Raw genomic sequence first — 20,618 nt, 5'->3', positions numbered from 1 at the left:
CGAGGCTGAAGATAACAGAGAGAAAGTGAAAAGGAAAGAAAAATCCCAGTATTTACATTCTATAAATACTTTGCCTGTCCTTTTCTCCCTCATTTGTGTTACTGATTGTTTTGTGCTGGACTATTTGGCAAAAAATCTCAAGTTACCCACACACCTTTCCCTGCTCTGATTACGGAAACAAGTTGGAGTCTTTATTTTCTCCTCTGCAATATTCTTCACACTTTGGTGTAAAGCATATTAAGAGAAATGTAAATAAGTTAATCAATACTCTATACCACAGTTAAATTACCACAAGCAAAATGTGGTTCTGATTGTCTTTCTCTTTGGAAACCCAATTAGTGAGGAAGCTTGGACCCAATTAGTGAATGAGTTAAGGCAGAGGGGAAAAAGATCTGAGTTTTGAGGGTTTTTATATTATTGGTTTATGGTTTTCTCCTCTTCTTTACAGTAAATGTTTAAAAAGTAGAAAATAGAACTTGGATTTTTTTTTTTGCCACAATCTCTGTATGATGCTTTGAAATGTTTAATTAAGATGCTACACAAAACAATGTAATTGAGTCTGACTTCACCTGTTTTTTAGTGTCTAAAGTAATGAAAATAAATGTAATGGTAAAGAAAATGAAGACTGAGATTAAAGAGGCCTACAGTTAATGACAGGCTGAAGTAGTTCAACTGTCATGTAATCGAAAATATTTGAGAATGGACAATAATTAAAGTCAGGCAAAGGATGAAGCCCAGATTATTATAATGAGATATAGTGTGTTCTTCAGGCTATTTGGAGGTTAATGTTACTTGGTTTCATGTGGTTACGGGTAAGTAAGTACTGTACTACCATACAGTAAAAATAATGTAACTGGATACATTCTGCTTCACAGTGACCCAAGGTTAATGGTAGTCACTCTTAGTATATTTAAAAGGTTTAAAAGAGGTGTAACAACCTCAGCATTACAAGTCCAGTGCAATGGCACTAGAAAATGGCACCAAACAGGCTGGCATAATACTGGTGTGCTTGGTTCCATGAAAGCAGCTTCCAGGGTAATCTGTGTCGGCTTTTATCTGTATAATTACACTGACTGTGTCCATGAATTCTTTCATTCCTGAATGGCACCACCTTTTGAGCAATAGATCATTGGTATGCATCACTCTGATAAGGTATTACACTAATATATCATTAAAGCAACAGATGTATTAGTGTAATACATCACTGGGACAAAGCACTCTGATGATGATGTATTCCTGAAAGGATGGCACCATGCAGAGGAGACGAGGCCCAGGAGAAGACTTTTGCTCAGTTTAATAGAATAAAAGGCATGCCTTCCTGGCACAAAAAATGTGATGCTCCCTATAAAGATATGGCACTGCTATTAATTGTATTCCCATTTGTATTGGTAATTTGAGGATCATATGGCTTGGAAAAAATTTACTGTGGATGAGGAAAAGATGTAATTTAAAAACATAACCTATCAGACTATTTCACAGACTTTTCCCATAATGTCTGATCTCCTCAGCTCTCCAAACACCTCATCAGAATCCTCCCTGTGTTAAAAGCCTCAAGACACCTATCCTGTTCTGGAGTAATGAGGATATGGGAATGGTTCAGGGCAGCTGGTGATAAACTGGCCTTGCAGATTTTTCCCGAGGAATGGGGCTCTGCTAGATAAACAACCAGAGGCCAAGGAAATCCCTAAAATTGGCCTCCTCGGAAGCTCTTGCTGAGTCACTGCTTCTGGAGGCAGGGATTATGCCCCAGCCCCCATGCCAGTCAGCACAGTGGTTGTATTTAACTACTTAGAGAGCCACATGCAGCTTAAGGCACAGACTGGCCAGTTCTGTCCCAGCCTCTGTGTATCAGCCTGCCTCAAACCTTCCCACCTCTCTGGATTCTAGAAGTACGAGGTTATCTCACTTACCAGTTCAGGGATATGCTTCAGAGGAATCTCATCTATTTAATTACAAAAGGTGTGTGCTGATGTATGAAACAGAGGTGAGGGCTGTGAACAAGCAGCCCTCTGAAGCAATCACCCTTTGTGTTCTATCCATTTTCAGTCCCTAAAATTTCTCACGCAAACTACAATTCAAATGATGAATTAATTTGAAAAAAAAAAGAAAATAATTGCTTAAACACAAAGGTCCATATTACAATACCTTTGGTCATGCAGAGTAGGGCTGTATTCCTCAGCCCTTGTAAGGCAAGGAAGTGTTCAGGTTCAGTGGTGATCACAGTCAGGTCCTAAATGAAATTCAGATGTAAGACTGAATATATTGTCCTGCTTCAAAATAACTCTGAACAGCTGCAGTATTAAGTGGTAAGAGCAGGATGGCTATGTAGAAAGAAATAGGAAGAGAAGAATAAGAACAGAGAATAAAAATAAAAGCCGTGGAAAGAAAGTAAACAGAAGAGCTCAGAGAAGAATTGGAGTGGCAAGGATAGAAGAAAACAGGGCAGAATTCTTCTCCCCCACAATTTACAATGTCCATTTCAGTATTCAAAAGTTATAGGTACACACACACTTTCCAATGTATAATAGGAAAAAAGAGGACCCCTGGACCTCCTTTTACCATCTTATCTCATCATAAACTAATCTTTATACAAAGAAGGGACAATCTACCAGATCAATATAATAAAATTTTGCAGGCCAAAATGACTACAGAGGGGTTGAAGCAGATGGGAATCAGGACCATGAAGTTTTGGAAATCTTTATTCTAGCAGCGAGGTATTGTTTCGCTTAGAGGGTTTTATTTTCAAAATTATAAAGTGATAAGGCAGTGGCATTAACATGAAAAAATAGCCTAACCAGATCTTGCTTTTTTGTCTCTTAATAGGACTGTTGGGACTCTGTTAGTACCTTCACAGTCAGACCTATGTGCTCCAGTCTGGGGAAAGTGGGTGATGTAAAATAATTAATGTGTGGCATGTCTTTATATAATTTAGTTTTACAGTCCAATTATTATCTAATTCCTCTCTTTACCAAATGCTCTCCAGCAGTCTTCTATTATTCTATTAAAACATATTTGCATAATTGTTGCATAGCAAAAGATACAGGATTGTCTTTTTCTTTTTATTTTTTTATTATTTTTTCAAGTGCATTTTTTTCTCACACACAAAGTACAGCACCAAATTCTCACTCCCTGTAAATGAAATTGTCCTGAAGGACCTATATTGATTTATTGTAGCTGAACATCTGTTTCACAATTTGACTGGTATCATACACAGGGAAATAGCTGGAGTCATTTTTTGTATTTTTTGTTTGGGTTTGTCACCCACTTTAACAAATGATGAAACCCAGTGCCTTGCAAGTCTGAGTTGAACAGATGCACTATGGAGGGAGATGATATGTAAAGTTTGGAGCCTTCTCTTTGCTTTTCTAAACAGATGAGCATCTGTCAAAAAACCTAAGCCCCAAAGTCAGCTATGCATTGCACAACTACTCAGCTCTACAAAAGAAATGTTCCTACAGGGTGACCATTTGTATTATAATCTGGTCAGTGTCCATGCAGATGAGCTCTCACTTTGCAGAAGCCATCTAGAAATAGCTAATTTCCAAGATGGTGTATTTTCTATAATGTTTATCAACCTGTAGCCTGCAAAACTCAGAGAGAACTAAGGGAAATGCAAAGCGAAATTCAAAGAAGCAAATTTATTCTAAGTAGGTTAAATTTGCCACACACCTACACTGGAAATCGAAAAGGATTAAAACCCACTGATTTATGTGAGATACAGTTTTACATCTTATATCCATCCTAAATATCTCCCTTAGCAGTTTCTCTTATGTCCTACTTGCCTTCTATCTAATACCCTATAGTTTTCTATTTCAGTTGGTAACTGAGACCATACTTTAAAGTTTTGGGTTTTTTTAAACTGAGAAACAAATTATGCAGTAAGTCTCTGTACAACCTGTCACAACTCTTTCCTTGAATTCCAGGATGGCCAAGACTGCCTCCAATAAAGGCCATTCAAACATAAGAAACATTCTCAGGGGTAAGACCAATGGATCCATTCAGTCTGGTATTTTGTCTCCGACAGCAGGGAAAAAAAATGGGGAGGAGAGTGTATTCTGGCAACTGTTTTCATTTTTCCATCCCTGGAGGTCCACAGGGAGTAATAGGCATACCTGGGTGCTCTTTTTTCCTGTGTTTCCCTCCACTCCTCTATCTATATATTATTTATATTCTGACCCCCATACCCCTTCCTTCTTTTTTTAAGATATTGCATTGGAGCTGTTATTGCACCTCAAACAGTAGGGTTGTTCCTCTTTTCTTTTTGAACTTGGACCTTTCTCCCTAGGAAATTTGTGGGGGTGGGATGGTGGCAGTGGTGGCTAATGACTGGCCCTTCATAGAGAAGTCAGAGGGATAATAACAAAAAGAAAAGTTGTTTCAGGAGGATATGTGACTTTGGCAACAATTGGCAATGTATTCCTCTTCTATTGCTCCAGCATCCACTGTTGCTGTAGAGGTTTTAGAGGTTACATTCATGTATAATAATTTCAGCATCCCTTCATGCACATCCATGAAGTTGTCTAATTCCTTTCTAAGCATTCTGATACTAGGAAAATCTAGTAAATCCATTACATCTGTGCTTTATCACATTTCCCCTCATCCTTCTCTCCAAAATGAAGAATATCAGCTTTCTTCCCTCCTCACAAGGCTGTTGCTACATCATCACAAGCTTTTTGACTGGCCCTCTCTGTATCTCCTTTGCTTTTACTGCCTCCTTCTTGGGAGGTGGAAATCAGAACTGGCAGCACTGAGTAGAGGGTGCACCACAGCTTTGTATGGTGACAGAATGTCACCTCTCATTTGTACTCAGTACTTTCCTTGCATTTGTTTTTTGTTTGGATTGGGATTTTGAGGTTTTCTTTGCTGCCATAGCACCATGGGCTTATGACTTCAGAGAACTGAGAGCAATCAGTCCAAAATCTCTCCCTGAATTCAAGAGTTCAGCACCTCTGCTCTGAGTTCTACATCATGTAGGTAGGGATTAGATTATTTTTCATAAGATCACACTTATCTACACTAAAACTTGTGATGCAAAATCTATTAATATCATCTTCAAACCCAAAATTCCACACTACATTGTTTTCTCTAGTTATTTGATTAAATACTGAATGAAATTGGTCCCAGGACCAAGTCCTAGGGGATCTTCCTACCGATTATTTCCCATTACACCAATTATTACACCTATTAATCCCTACTCTTACCTTTGCCCAGTTTCCAGTCCATACAAGGATTTTAAGTCTAACTTTACTCTCTGGAATAACCATAGACAGCTGAACTTAGATGATGTAGTTTCCTTTTCAACTGGAATTATTCCTATTCTATTCTATCCTTTGGAACCTTGGCAAAGGCATTTTGAAAACCCAAATAAATTATGTCCAACCGGTCCTCTTTGTCCATATTCTTACTGTCACCATCAAAGAACTTCAGCTTAGTGAAGCTGTATTTCCCCTTACAGATGCCAACCTGATCCTTTCTTAACAGGTCAAATTTATCTATGTGCTCACTGATCTGATTTATTATCACTGTTACTACTACTACTACTGCTAGAGATGGTACTTCACCGTTATGCTTGGAATGAGGCTAAGGTTCACCTATCTGTGGCTCTTGGGATCCATCCAGAGCCTTTTGGTAGATGGAAGTTGGCAATTTTGCAGATGGCTGTACACCCACCCTCCAATAGAGTGGCTCTTTATTCTTGTGTTCCACATCATGGCCAGGAGTTCTGCAATTTCATATCTGAGTTCCTCTGGGACTCCTGAGTGGATGTTGTCTCATCGTGATGACTTGATGACCTCTGACTTGTTTATTTGGATAAACACATCCCATGGATTTACTTCAAATTGATTTAGTTTTCTGACTTGCCTGCTACACAGTATGCATCAGAATTGGGAATGAGACAGTTTCTGCTGTAAAAAACAACTGAAAGGGTTCACACTGAAGTTTCTGCATCTGCTGCAACCCTTTCTACACCTTGGTCATAGTGTGGTTCCACTAATCCTCATCTGGCTTCCTGCTTCTGGTGTATTTACAAATTTCCCTACTCTCAGCTACAGCATTCTTTGCAAGGCTCTTTTCATATTCTTTTTACTTTTTAGCTTTCTTAATTTCTCATTTGAAATTGGCCTGCTATTTTTATGGGTTTTCCTGTTCTCATTTGAGCAAACTTTTTATTTCTTAAAAGCCTTAATATTTTTTTCTCTCTCTCTTTTTTTTTTTTTGGGCTGGACTGCGTTATTTTCACATTTAGCCATAATTAAGATTTTTTTTGACTGCAATGTTTTCTTTTTGAATTGTGGCACAATTTTTATCTATGCTTCTAAAACAACTTTTAACAGCTTTTAGGTTTCTTTTAGATTTCTTGTTTTCCATTATTTGCAAGGGAGAGCTGTTAGAACTGAAACACCTAAAACCTCAGAAAATTCCAAACTTAGACTGGACAGCTCATACTATGGAGTACATAATCACAGGACAGCCCCAACACCTCTGGCAGCTCAAAAGGACATTCTTTATCATGGTCACTTTCAGCTTGCTGGACACCAGGAGTGAAAAAGGGTCCAGGATGAATCAGTGACTTGTAGGGATGCATTCAGCAGAGGAGAGAAATCCATCTAGTTAAAACACAGAGCAAAAACTACATCCAAAGAAGGATGAGGAATGGATTGGGAGAAACATGCCTGTATTTGAAACATGAGTGAAGGTCAGGGGCAGACTCTGAAAGGAGGCCCAGAAGACAAACTGCTGCATCCTACTGCAAAAGCCAACAATGGAAGATTGTCATAAGGCAGACATTCCCAAAGGACTGAGGTAAGGGTGTGCTGCAGCACTGGCACTTCCCAATCCTGAAGGCTTCACTCCATTCCCTGGTGGAAGAGGCTGTTCATGCAGCTCTGTTAGGAGCAGACAGGGAGGTTGTCCTGCTGCACCCGCAGAAAGGAGCCGGGCCAGGCAGCTGGGGAGGGACTGCTCTTGTTGAGCACCTGCCATTGGAAGAACTGGGCTGCACCTACTCTGGAAGTCTCATTCCCAATTGGGAAGTCAAAATTTAAGGAACAATTAGGCTTCCTACCAATGCTGGAGCATAACCAGTAGACTTAAAGAAGTCCCTGTAATTACACTGGTGCTCGCAATTTTGTTTGGGGCTTTTTTCCCCTACCTGTCTTGAGCTGGTTGTCACCTTCATTTACTTATCTTTAATTATTAATATTATTTTAAAATTAAACTACATAATGAATATAAATTGCCACCATTTTTTCTCTTTCTTTGGCATGGTATGTGAATATCTGTGTGGATATGACATTTTTACAAGATGTTAAGTAATCTGTTGGAGGGTTTTCTTTTTTCTTTTTATTTTTGTGTCAGACATGAATTAAAGGGAGAAACCTTCAGAGGTTAGTTACATAATTTTGAGGATTCATACACATGCACATACTAGACTTTGTAAGTTCTGCTATAAATTCAGTGCATTCAGAAGTATGTAATGTTTAAGTGATGCATATTTTACTAATATGTATAAATCTAAGGCAATGCACATTAAAATGGGATGTCTCCTTGGTGAAGACTTGAGAGAAATAAAGTAGCAGCAATGGCTCCTTGACCTTTCTTTCTTATTTAAAGATTAAATAGGGACTACATTGCTCTTTTGAAAGCCTTTCTGCATCTTTCCCAGTGGCATAAGAGGTCAGTACAATCACCAGGACCTGACATCCTTTCCTCTGTTATGAAAAGTCCTTAATAATATGTATAGTTAATAAAACCTAATTGCATAATTCAGCTGTAATCTCAGTCATGGTACTTGTCAGTGTGTCAAACCCATCTTTCATCATAGGTACTTCTGTGACATAAGTCCCCCCAACTCTATCTGACTTCTCTGTGAGTAAGATTGTGCACTTTTAAATATTCAGTAATTGTAGGTTCTTGTCTAAACCCAACCAAATTTGGCACACTAATAAAGTGAAAGGTCATTTCTCACTGCTGCTTCTCTGAAGGTGACATTTCTTTGGTTGAGCTTCCTGACACTGTGTAATTCCTCCTTCTGTTTGTTTTACCATGCTGGTACCTCATTAGCCATTGCAGAAAAGGAATTCCTTTGACTGTGGTTTGCACAGAGGACAGAACATATCAAAATGCACTTAAAGAGTGTTAAAATGCAGACTATGTAAAAGCCAGTGTTTAGGGAGAACTTGTAAATGTAACTTAATGAACCAACAGACCATAGCAGCTTCAAAGCACTGCAAATATAAGAACAGAATCAATACTGAGACTCAGGATTGTTGGTAGGTTGCTTTCATTCTTCTGCAAGGAACAGTTGATTTCATTATGTCTAAATTCTTCTTCCTAGAGACATTCCAGATCTCAGCTCAACCATACAAGGGCAGCCATTTCTGCAGTCCCTGACAACCTCTCCTACAGAAATAAAGTGGGGCCAGAGTCAAGCTGTACCTGCCAGGTCTGCTGAAAACTGCCTTGCTCTGCCATGGATTCATAAGAAGGAGAACAAGGTAATTAGATTTTGCTGGCTAGGGACTTTGGGGTACCAGCACAAAAATTCCACAGCAGGAATGCTGTTCTCCTCCTGCCCCCAAGCTGAACCCTTGGTGCTCTCCTTTGCCTGCTTGAGCTGAAAGACAAAGGTGACTGTTTGCCACCTCAAACCCTCACCCCATCATCCAGCATTCCACTTGGTTTTCCCTGGCACAACCCTCAGATGGAGCCAGCTACATTTCACCTAAGTCTATAGTTTGGACTGTCCTTTTCTTTCTCATTGGCAAGTCTGAGTCCTATTTTCTTTATAACATATTTTTTTAGTTATTTTTAAAATCGTTGTGTGTCACTTTGGCTTTGCTAGCTGAACCATGACAAAATTTCTTAGTCTTTCTTCAAAGGCCAAATTTTTCAACTTTTTGGAATTTTTGTTGCTGTCAACTGAAATCTTCCCAACATACTGAGGTAATTTTCAAACCTGGGCCCCACAACTGAGCACATCCTTGCAAAAGAGGTTTGAATTGGACTGTCAAATAGAAAACAAAATACCTTGGTCGTCTCTGCATACAGTTAATTATCAAAACATGTACAATACTAAGCTTTTAAGGACAATGTCTTGTTTTCAGTTCATGGTTGGAATGTGATATGGTTTAGCACTTGTTTTCATTTAACTTAACCTATTGTATATTTTTTTTATCAAATTCTTTCCAAGATGTGCCTAATAGTAACAGAATTATTATATCTTTAGCTCTCTCCATCAAGGATTTTGTTTTCTTCTAATGTTTCTCTTAGCTGTTGTCTCCCATTAGGTCTCCCACATGTCTAACACTTAATTTCTACATTTATTTCAGCTTCTAACAAAGTGCAATGTCACAGATTGAGTCCTCAGTGAAAAACATTGAGAAGGGAAGGAAATGACAGTGTATGGAGAAGAAGAAAAATCACAATTATTTCCCTTAAATTTTCTATAAAATGAAAACTTTCTTCTACAGTTCAAAACTGAGAAGGAGAGACAATTGAAAGAATAAAATAATGATACTTTCTTTTACTTACACTTACTTCTATTCAGAAAGTCTGCCATTTTATTCTTCTTATAGTATTTTCTGGGGAGAAAAAGCTAAAAAAAAAGCAAAACACAGAACCATGAGGTTAAAAAAACCTCTCATGCTTTCATTGGAGAGAAATTAAAATCACTATTTTTAAAGCCAGACATTAACAACCTGTTATTTTTTAAGAATTTCAAACCATATTAAAAAGAAAATAAAAGGTGTTAATCATGTTTCTCTTCCAAAAGGGGCAAGGCAAAAAAAAAACACCAAAAAACAAAACAAACCAGACAGGAGGTCTCTTTCATTTAAATCTAGGAGGAAAAAAATGTTACAAAATTTCAGTATTTCTTAAGAGAGATTCATTAGAGTTTTTGGGATGATGAAAACAGAAAAATGTAAAAGACAAAAAAAACAACAAAAAACCCAAATTAAACCAAACCCCACAAAATATTTAGTTGCTAATATAAAGTCACCACTTGCCATCTTTTGTTATTTCACAGAGTAGTCTCCAGTGAAATGGAAGTACTGAAGAATGAGTGGAGATTTATCTCATACCAGCCTGACTCCTACGTTGCAGGTCAAATGGAGACTACTGTGTATTATTGCCTTTCAAATAAAAATGGGGCCTGTAAATACATTGTAATTAGGAGGCTCAGCTCTCCCTGCCTTGACTTCCATGACACGTCCATGATTGCAGACACCAGTGGAATGCTCAAACGAGATGTGTCACCTGAGGGGCTCCCCTATTGCTTCCTGTGCTTGGTAATAAGGAAAGGTTAATTGTGATCCTTTGTATTTCCCAAGAGAGACCCAGGAAATGCAGAAAGGTTCAGGTGTCTGTAAACACAGAGGAGTTTGGAAACCTGTGCCAAAGGTGGTTATTTTGCTGGCCTTGCCCCTTGTGTCCTGTAGTTCTCAGCGCCATCCTTCTGACAACATCCCCTGAAGTATCCACAAAATTATTTCACAGGACACTGGAGTGTCACCAAGGCTAATTGACTTGTGCTGCTGCAATGATCCGTGGCTGCATACATCCACACTGCCAGCATTGTTTCCAGCCAAATGTACACATGCATCTGGAAGTGGAAACTGGGATTTGAATTCATAACCTTTAGTTCCCCAAATGCAGGTCTTTATGCAGAGAGTTAAAAGAGCAGCTGTAGTCACAAAAAAATACTGCTATTCATGGGGATGTTTACCCTGTTGAGGTAAGGAGCTGCAGTATGTGCTCACTTTGGCCAAAGGGACAGATTTCCCAGGGAAATCTGCTTCTGGAGACATGCCACAGTTTCCTTACGGTATTTTGGGAATCTGTGCCTGGCTACTGCTGAACAGCAGGTACTGAAATCAGACTGAACTGTCTCTGTACCTTTTGCCTCTGTGCCTCAGTTCCTGGTCTTCTCCTTGTACACATCATTCTTCCTTTCCCTCGTGTTTTGTCTGACTTACATAGACTTAGTATTTATTACATAGAAATACAGTTTACAAGTACATTAAAGCAGCTTAAACTTAAGTATGAGGTGCACTGCTCACAGCACAATTACTGATATTGAGTTAATAAAGGGAACATGTTCATAATTGTTGTAATGTATCATGCCTTAGTACAACTCATTGCTAAGCTCTCTATCTCATGTAATACTCCACTCTAAGGAGATCCTTTAGGATTTAAGTATGTATTTAGAAGGATTTTCAATGCTTATACTTTTTAATTATATAATTAGGGATGAGGAGGATGTGTTTGCAAAAACTTTCTGAAGGATTATACTAACACACTCTCTGTTGAGGCAAGATAACCCCACCTGCCACATCACCAGAATTTGGAAACTCCTGTGGTTAGAGAAGATGGTTACCATCAGGATCTTCCTCATAAACCAGGTGAGCTGTTTGTAAGGGCCGAAAAAAATATGCAAGAAGTGTTTCAAGTATTCTTTAAAGAACTATTCAAAGCATTTGCTCTGGTTATAGCACATCTACTCTATTGTTTGGAGGAAAACAGAATTACCACAGAAACACCTGACAGGACTTTTTGGCCGATGCCCAAGGATCCATGTATCCATTCCAGGAAAAAACAAGAGGCAACCTGCTTATACATTCACTCATTTCCACTTGTTTCCACCTCTGTGCACAGCCCAGGAATCACACTTGGAAACAAGATGTCCCCATTTGTTCACAGGGAGCACAGAGACTCCTGCTTTCAGTGACCTGAGTGGCATCTGTTGCGGTGACACGACTCCAGATACACCAAAATCCTACAGCCAGTGCAAGAGAGGTGGTGCCACTTCTTTCATACTGTCCTCAATGTGGCAGTGAGGGCCTTAGTGGGAAGGGAAAGGATTTAATGTGTCTTCCTGGTGGAATACAGCATAGCCAAACCAGAAGACAGGTGATGTCACTGTAATATGACACAGAGGTGTCAGAAATGAAACATGAATCCATATCTTACCAACAGCTACAGCTGGGCAAGACAAGTACTGAACAAAAGCAAGAGAGAAGAAAATGAGAAAGGTAACACTCAGCATAAATACAGACCTGTCCCACATAATCAAATATCTTAAATATAAAAAATGGATTGTATACTGATTTTTATATTTTGCAAACACAGAACAGCTACAGTTATTTTGAAACCATTCAAGGACATGAGTCAGATTTCTTTCAGAGTTGTTATTCCTATTTTTAATCAAAATGCCACAGTGTGAAGTGCAGATATCTTAGTTTTGCTTTCTCATAGTATAAGTGCAGAATAACAATCATTAAATCAATTTGTGCTTACTAGCTTTTACTGCCTTTCACGTCTAAATAACCCAAAACATTTTAGACATCAGAAGGGTCAGTGAGACCAGGCACTCAGCAACTGTCAGTGTGAAGCTGCCTGTAGTGACATCAACCTGCTCAGGACAGGAAGCCAAGCAATGCTGAAATTTATGAAGATTGAATTTAATTACCTAAAAAGGTTTGAGAAAGGCTAGGACTGCTACTCTTACAAAGAACCTTATGTGCCCAAAATGACATCTCTCTAACAGCACGACTCATTTCAGAGCTAGGACTGCCAGGTATTTGTTAACTTCTTTTTTTTCCTGGTGCATATGTTGTTGTGATGATATACCATTAATATAAAACCTCTTTCCAGCTTAATGAAATCCAGATTGGTTGCAGCATCAAGATGGCCAGCTCGTAAATTATAACTCTGGTTCTTTTTTCTCCAAACATAGGGCAAAAAGCTCAACTTGTACCTAACACCAAATACTGTACCTGGTACTGGAACAATTATGTTACTGAGGTATTTTCTGCATGCAGTGCCTGTCCCCATTGCAGGGTGATTTTGACTCTTGCCTGTCTGTTGTCCACAAGTAATGGTCCTAATGCATTGCATAGGTTTTCTAGAAGCACTGAGGTATAGTTAAATACCAACATAAAGGATGTGACAAATGATGTTAGAAATGGGAGAAGGAGAGGGGGGAAGAAATTGAAAAGAAGAAAAAAAAATCAATTTTAATAATAGCTTGACAATTACAATTAAATAATCCAAAGCTCAAGCTGAGCATTTTTGTTACACCACATGAATGATGTTTGTACTTTGGAACCTTTAAAATATTTAAGCAGAGAAGAAATGAAATGAACTGCAACCAGTTAAGGTCATCCATTTAGGACAAAATTGATAAAATATTAAAATGAAAGAAATAAATTTTCAAACAGATACTGAGGCTTCATAGAGATGTATTATTCAAAGCAGAAGAACATGTGTGACCTCTAGGCTATTACATAATGGAGAAAGGATATGACAGTTCAAATGTGCAGGAACAGCAGAGGCAGAGAGGGAAGATGGATTAACCATTCCATGAGGCAGTGCCAGGCTTCCAGGGCACTTTAACTGGACCTCTGTATTAAAGCACTGCACCCTCAGAGCCAGTTCTTGGACCCTGTTACTGTATCGGCCTTAAAAACCTGTGGAAAGACCATGGATTTTAACTAAAGATTGATTTTGTGTCTAGATGAGCTTGCTGTTTCCCACATGCTGCCATAGGGGTGGTCCCAGCCTGCTGAGTTTCAGTATCCCAGCTTCTGCAAAATCCTCACCTTGTCCTTGCACATCTTTCCATAGAACAGCCTGGAGTCAGGGCAGCAGGGGCTGGCCCAGGTTTAATCATCACACTTCTCCCTTGCTGTGGTCAGCTTTGCTGGCTCACAGCCAGCCTTCTCCCCATCCATCTTTGTCCTAACAGGCCTTGAAGATGCCCAGTTTACACATTGGACATCTTCAAGGAGATTAGTCAAATCTAGCAATAAATTATTCCATTTTCATTTAAGGCCAGAGTCAGTATTTATTACACAGGGTTTATTATAAGATGGGGTTTTGCAAAGATCTCAACTCTTTTATATCTGAGGTTTTGGGGATAAATCTCCCCAAAATGAAGAAGTAGCTGCCTACAATGAGATGTATTTTTAAATGCCAGCAAAACCTGCCTAACAGCAAGGTCTTTGCTCCTCTGAAAAATTAATTCCCACCTAGCAGAGGGTTCTTGCCTTCAGGCTCAGTGTTCTGAGGCAACTCCATTGCTCTCCTATTGGCAAAATGTGCTCAGTATCACAGAGCCAGAAATGCTGTGCCTAACTTAAGGTTTGGAACTGCACGTCAGGGGCCAGGCATCAAAAAGTTAGGGCACATAATGCCAGAGCTTTTTCTTGGATGCATCTTAGCCTCCCTAGAGGACATACAAAAGCACCTAAAACATTAGGAAAATTAGTGTCACTGACAGTCATTTGTGATCTTGAGTCTTCCAAATGTTTTTGATCCTCTTCCCATTTTTACTCAGTTGCAATCACTCCATGTAAAAAATAAATCTTTGCATTTGCAGAGTAAGCATTTATTTCTAGCTCTCAAAGTTCCTTCCAAAACTAAGTATAAACATTATTAGCTTGATTTTATAGCTGTCCTAAGTGAAGAGAGAGGGAGCATTTACAAATGAGCTTCTGTGCAGGACGTAGGCCTAACCTACAATACTTCTTCTCTGCTCCTGGCATTTCAGGCTCTTATCGTGACAAAGTGTTCCCTCAAATAATGCAAAAGTTTCAGATCACATTTTAGGTGTCCATATATTTTACCTCAGAATTTGAAAATATGACCATCTTCTTTGTGCTTATAATTGTCAAAAGTGATCATAGAATACAGCCTTTGAGTCAAAGTCAATTTTTTTTCACATCACTCAGACTGACCAGAGTGATCAAATCAAAGATCCAGGCCACCAGGTACCATTCCTCCAAGAGAAGCCAGCAGCAATTGCCTAAGGAAGTGAATAAGAAGTGGCAAACATACAGTGACACATCCTCAGTACAATCCCATTGTTTCTAGAGATCTAAGATTCAGGGATAGTTTTTATAAGTATTTTTTTAAGAGTTATTATCTGCATATTTGAACATACATGATAGGTTTTACTCTGATTACACTTTCAATATATACAAAAGAGTGAGATTCATAAAATCCTGTAGCAATGAGTACCACAATTAATTACAAGTTGTGTGAAAAAAACCCCCTCCTCTCAAGGTCTTTCTAGCTGGTATTCCTCCTTCTGCTTAATCCAGCAGGAAAAACCCCATTGATGTTGGTGTGTGGGAGACTGGTCTCAGAATTACCTAGAATAAAACAAAGAAATATAAGTTTTAATTAAGCCAATCTGTCTTCCTCAAAAATCTGGTAAAAGAGATTTATATGGCAAGACTGAAAAAGAAGTGAGCTACTCTTTTCAGATAATAGTGTTGCCATCTTATTGCAAAGGTTTCATACCTTCTTAGCTATATCTCAGAGCACCCTCCTCACAGCACTGACAACTTCTTCCACTCCACACAACCAACAAACTCCTTCCCTCTTATAGCACTCTTCTTGGTTACAGCTGTGGCTTGTTCTTAATCTTTGGTAGTTGGTACAGCTGCAACTCCTCAGGGGTAAGACTACCTTATATTCTATCCCCCCACATAATAGTGGAACAAAATTACAATCAGATAAGATGGAAAACTCAAACACCAACTTTTTTGAAACTTTGCTAAAACATCTGCTATGCCTTCAGCACAGACAGGAATTTTGCAGCCAACAGAATTTTTAAAACTGAGATAAGTCCATGTGGGGGGGAGGGAATAATAGAGCTTTCTATTAATGGAAAGCAGCCGGGCTGCAGCCTGAACTGTGGTGTATTCCCTCCCCATAATCATGGCATTAATTACTTCATAGGTCAAATTATGTTTCTGTTTGAAAGAGTTTGGCCGTCTACGTGAATCAGGGCATGCATATTTAGATCTACTGTATCCTCCAGCATGGGCTTTTATTCTTGTTTGATGCATGCAGGCTACTAATTTAGATTTTCATTGAAGATGGCTATTTTTTCCTCTCCTGAACAATGGCAGTCCAGTTCCAAAATATACAGAACAAGCAGACATTAAGTGAATCTGAGGGCAAGTATACTTCCTCCTTTGACCATATGGACAGGATTTTTCTTTAAAATAAAAAGGCCAAAAAGTGACTGGAACAATGCCCAAAGGGGAGAATAGAGACAGACATTTAAAGGTGAGCTCACTAGATTTATAATAGCAGGGGACACTATCATCCTTTGCAGCCAGCTACCCAGTTAGCAGCAATGCTTATACCACAAGAAGGGCCCAGGAGATCCTTCTTTAGAAAATAAAAGCTACAGCTATTAATATATGGGGGAAGCTGTAGGAATCCACTTCAGATATTGATAATAAATTACATTGTTCAGATATGAGATTACACACTCCAGGCAGGCAAATAGAAAAGAAGGTATTTTGTGCTTGTCAGTGCTATTTAGAAGAGCTGCTCCAAAAAGTTTTAAGGAATTAGAGTGCTTCTGTCCAGAAAGAACAGCCAAGAGCTTTGGACAAAAATACTGTTCCTCATTTAAGCATATTAAGAGCCTGGATGAGACAGTAGCTCAGGGCTCACAGGGAAGGTGCTGCTTCTTATGTTAAGCTGATCCCACTATTTTGTGGGAACGACTTGTGAAATTACTTTGAATGTATCAGAAGACATAGAGAAAACATCAAAATATTGTAGCACGTAGCAGGGCTTCTTCAGTCAATGAAAGCCCTTTCACAACAGCATTAGAATCATCTTTAAGAGGGCCAGTAGAGGCCCATCAAGCCACCCACTAAAAACCAACACAAGCAATCTTGGTCTCAGAATTTTGTAGAGGATTAGTTTGCTCCCATGTGCAAAGAGGTGTAAGAATTTTGTTGTTCAAAACTTAAAATAAGAAACACAATGGGGTAGCAGGAAATAAGCCTGGAAATGCCAGGATTAATAACTCCAAACACATAAAAAAATACCAAGAGCTTGTTTTAAGAATTACTGTACTTCAGAACCCTGTGATATTTCAGTCATCTGTCTGGTTTGCTGGTGTTGAGATAAATGGATTCAATGTTTTTACATTTTTTGCAGCCACAAAGATTAGACATTTGTTTATCTGTATAATGATAGCAAATATTCTCACGTTACCACAGCTATGGGAGCTGAGAGCCGTAGAAGCCCTTAAAAATAATGACCTTGTGGATAAGGTCGTGAGTGTTGTCATGAGTGAGCTCCAAAGACACTTCTGAAGTCTGTTCAAGATCCCTTCTTCTGATTTGTGAGCATACAGTACAAGAATTCCCACTGAAACCCAGAGAAGTTAAAATCCCTTTTACCTGAGGTGTTCAGTGCTTTGTAGGATCAGAGCATAAGCAAGTCTTCCAAATGAATACAATCAGAGATTGTTGAGGTTTTTTTAACTGTACCTTTTTAACTGTATTGCTGTCTGTAACACCACCGCTAAAAGAAAGTCAGACTGTAAGAGGATAAGCATAATACAGCAAGTTTGAAAAATTCCCTGACTCCCTGGCACCATAGATACAAGTCTCGGGGTCACAGAACCCTTCACCTTTCTCAGATAGATAAGATGACTACTGCAATATTTAATACAAGATAAGCCACACAAGCATTTGACTGGATTTGACCTCTCAGACAGCTTACAAACCCAAGAGCTTGTGTAACCTGAACCTCTGCAAGGAAATGGATATTTGTACATTCTCCCGTAGCTCCAAGAACTGGAGGCTGTGGAAACATTCGATATCATAAGACATGCTGAAGGTGTTATCCAGAAATACTGCTGAAGCCACTTTTTTAGCTGTATCTTCAAGTACCAATGGCCAAAGCTGCTACTCACCCAGGTATGAGGAGCAGGCTGAGCTTCAGGAGTCTGTACATCTGCAAAGCTCCTTTCCAGAAGGAGCTGCACTTTGGAGACAAACAGCAGGCACATGAGAACACCAGACAGATCTACAGGTCAGATCTTGTTCCCAAGTGACAACAGGCTGCTTAGAGACAGCTCTTTGCATGGGAAGCCTGGATGGGTTCTCTGTTGTCCCTCATATGTCACTCTATTGCCATGTAGCTTGGTGGCATGGCAAACACCCTGCATGGTCATATATACAAACAAAAAGTATGTCCTTTACAACCAGAGAGGAAACCCAGATAGCCATGAACATCCACCCTATATGCTTTTGCTGTCCCAAGCATTGCTCTGGTGGTGTGAGCTCTGGTCCACCAGAGAAGTAGGGCAGACCACAGAAGGCTGCAGGTTGGCAGCATGGACAGCCACAGGCCTGGCCACACTCCACCAACTCTCCCACTTTCCCTTAACCAGTTGGCCAGGAATCCTTAAATTCTTAAATTCTGTACAAGTATTTCTACTCACATGAAGCACACACACAGTTTCAGAGCACATTAACCCTGTCTTCCCATGTGACAAGGCTTCCCTCAGTGGCTGCTGTCACAAAGGAAAGTGGTACCTGAGGGGAGGTACTCAGAGTTTGCCTGCCTGCTTCGCTCAAGCTTCTCATGTACCAGCAGATGCTGTCACTCGTATTGCTCTGGCATCTGAATCTGCTCTGAAAAAGTTGTTATCTGTGGGTAAGGACACACATGGCTTGTCTACAGTTGACTAGAGCCACATGCAGACTAGCAATAGTGGGAAATCCTGAAGTGCAGACAACCTCAGACAGACACAGAAATAATCCACCAAATGTCAACAAGCTTAAGCAAAGCTTTCCCATTTCAGAAGCAGCAACTCCTTATGAAAGTATTTCCATTGTATACTTCATACTTCAGGGTGCACTCCACATGCCTCTGAAAGTCCAGGATGAAAAATTCTTGTCTTAATCCAAATGTCCTCTAAATAGCAATGGAATTTTGAAATTGCCTGTAAAATGCCAGAAAACTGGGGGCTTTTTTTTCCCCTTCTGTTGTGGCACCAGCAGAAATGTAGATGACACAAATTCAAACTGCAGAGGTAGAACTAACATCCCCTTTCTAGCTGAGTTTTAAACAACAGAGATATGTGTCTTGTTTAACAGGATTTATGAAGGCTTCTGGGGAAGTCAGGATCACTTCAAACCAGTTTGACTAAGAAGAAATAAACTAAACCACTGCAAAAAAAATAAGGAAAAAGTATTAAATTTAAATTAATGAATAATTTTTATATGTTCTTAATGCTGTGATTATTTGGTAGAAAAGAAGAAAATAATAATTCAAAAATCTATTATTTCATAATGTATTTGCATTTGTCTGTATAAATATATTAATTCCTGTTCCAATTTGGTTCTAACACAGCACTGTTTGTATTTGCAGGTGGCAGGAAAATATGTTACTGTTTGTGATTGAAGCTGTCTAATCAAGGACATATTTTTGGTACTGAAAACAAGTACAGTAATAGAATTTTATCTAGCCCATAATTTGGTTTTTTTTAATAATGGAAAGTATGGTACACTATAGGTCACATCTGGTTATGATGAACTGGAATAAACTCCTATTTGCATGTTTATTTTTCTCTTTACTAAATAACTGTCAATGTGGTTTATTTTTCCTCATTCTGACTGATGTTGCACAAACTCTTCCATGCATTATTGCAAGTCAATTCAAGAATTTTTGTCCAAACCATTTCACATTACACAACTGAACATTTAAAAGATGTGGAATCAAAGTAATCTATTGCTACTGTAGTATTAAACTTGATGCTAGCCAGCACAGCCCCAAATCTGAAAACACTTGCCTTAAGTTATGCAAACAGTCACAATTACTCCAGTAGGTTCACTGTCATACTTAAATATGTGTAGTTTCAGGTTCAGGAACCTGGTGAGTCTTCAAGAATTCTGTGCCTGTGCATCCTGCAGGTATCTATTGGCTGCAAAATGCTCCTGCAGAGGCAGAGATGAAATCCACAGGCTGGGCAACTGCTTGCAAGATGGATAAATACAATCAACTTGCCAGAGTACTCCCTTTGTGTCAGATTGTTGCAGTCAGGAAGACTTGACAACCTCTGCCTTCAAAGCTCAAGGTGGCTAAGATCAGTTTTCTCAATCTGACATAAACAGGCATTAGGGATTTTTTCCCTGATAGAGACAATGAACTGACCTAGATTCCAATGCAAAGGTTATTTATGTGTAAATGTTACATGTATTACTAAAGTTATAGGATGTTTTTAAAATCAGAATTAATATTGCATGGTAATGGTTCTAACTATGTGTGCAATGGACAATAGATGGCCCATGAGATCTGAGATCTGCTGACCATGATGGCAGTGACAGTAAACTGCTGCTGAAATAGTCCAGGCTGACAAAGGGACAAATATGACACTGCTTGGAGCAAGTCATCTGCTCACTTTCTTCTTGTTACCTATAAGTCAGCACTAACTGGGTGTTACTGCCTAGTACGGAAATGCCCTGCTTTATTATAAACACATACACATCTATACTTATCCATATCTATATATATAATGTATAAAATACACACACACATACTTACATGAAAAAAATATTCTAAATGAGGATTCTTTGGCCTTCTAGAATTTGCAGAGACCTCTCATTGCCTTCTTCCAAAATGCACATCTCTGAGTTAATTGGTTTCATTCATTTTACCCAAGCAAAGCTTTTTTACCCACTTCTGCTTGGATGATTTTTGATCTGAGCTTCTAGGTAAGCTCTGTTCCAGCCATGAATAAACCAGTAACTGTTAAATGCCACCCTTTCCACGAGCTGCTGTTGTATGGA

General features: G+C 39.0%; 1 protein-coding gene and 1 long non-coding RNA gene across 3 annotated transcripts in view; one reads left to right on the top strand and one right to left on the bottom strand.

Annotated features, from left to right (window-relative positions):
• The window catches only part of ZNF827 (zinc finger protein 827), a 140,844-nt gene that overhangs the window by 116,575 nt on the left and 3,651 nt on the right, over window positions 1-20,618 (bottom strand). Inside the window, exons 2-3 of one of the 2 annotated variants that reach the window (XM_064416712.1) lie at window positions 9,535-9,598; window positions 2,146-2,230 (exon numbers count right to left, since the gene is read on the bottom strand). The gene's annotated coding sequence lies outside the window, so the exon portion shown is untranslated. The remainder of the gene's footprint in view (window positions 1-2,145; window positions 2,231-9,534; window positions 9,599-20,618) is intronic. The other variant, XM_064416711.1, reaches the window with a different exon arrangement.
• Window positions 7,888-9,487, top strand: LOC135299955 (uncharacterized). Its single transcript, XR_010361797.1, has 3 exons — window positions 7,888-7,985; window positions 8,339-8,498; window positions 9,333-9,487. It is a non-coding gene; the product is annotated as an uncharacterized LOC135299955 (long non-coding RNA).

Source organism: Passer domesticus, chromosome 4 (assembly GCF_036417665.1).
Source record: "Passer domesticus isolate bPasDom1 chromosome 4, bPasDom1.hap1, whole genome shotgun sequence".
Lineage (NCBI taxonomy): Eukaryota > Metazoa > Chordata > Aves > Passeriformes > Passeridae > Passer > Passer domesticus.
Note: the sequence above shows the minus strand (reverse complement) of the source record. Positions and strands in the feature narration are given on the sequence as shown.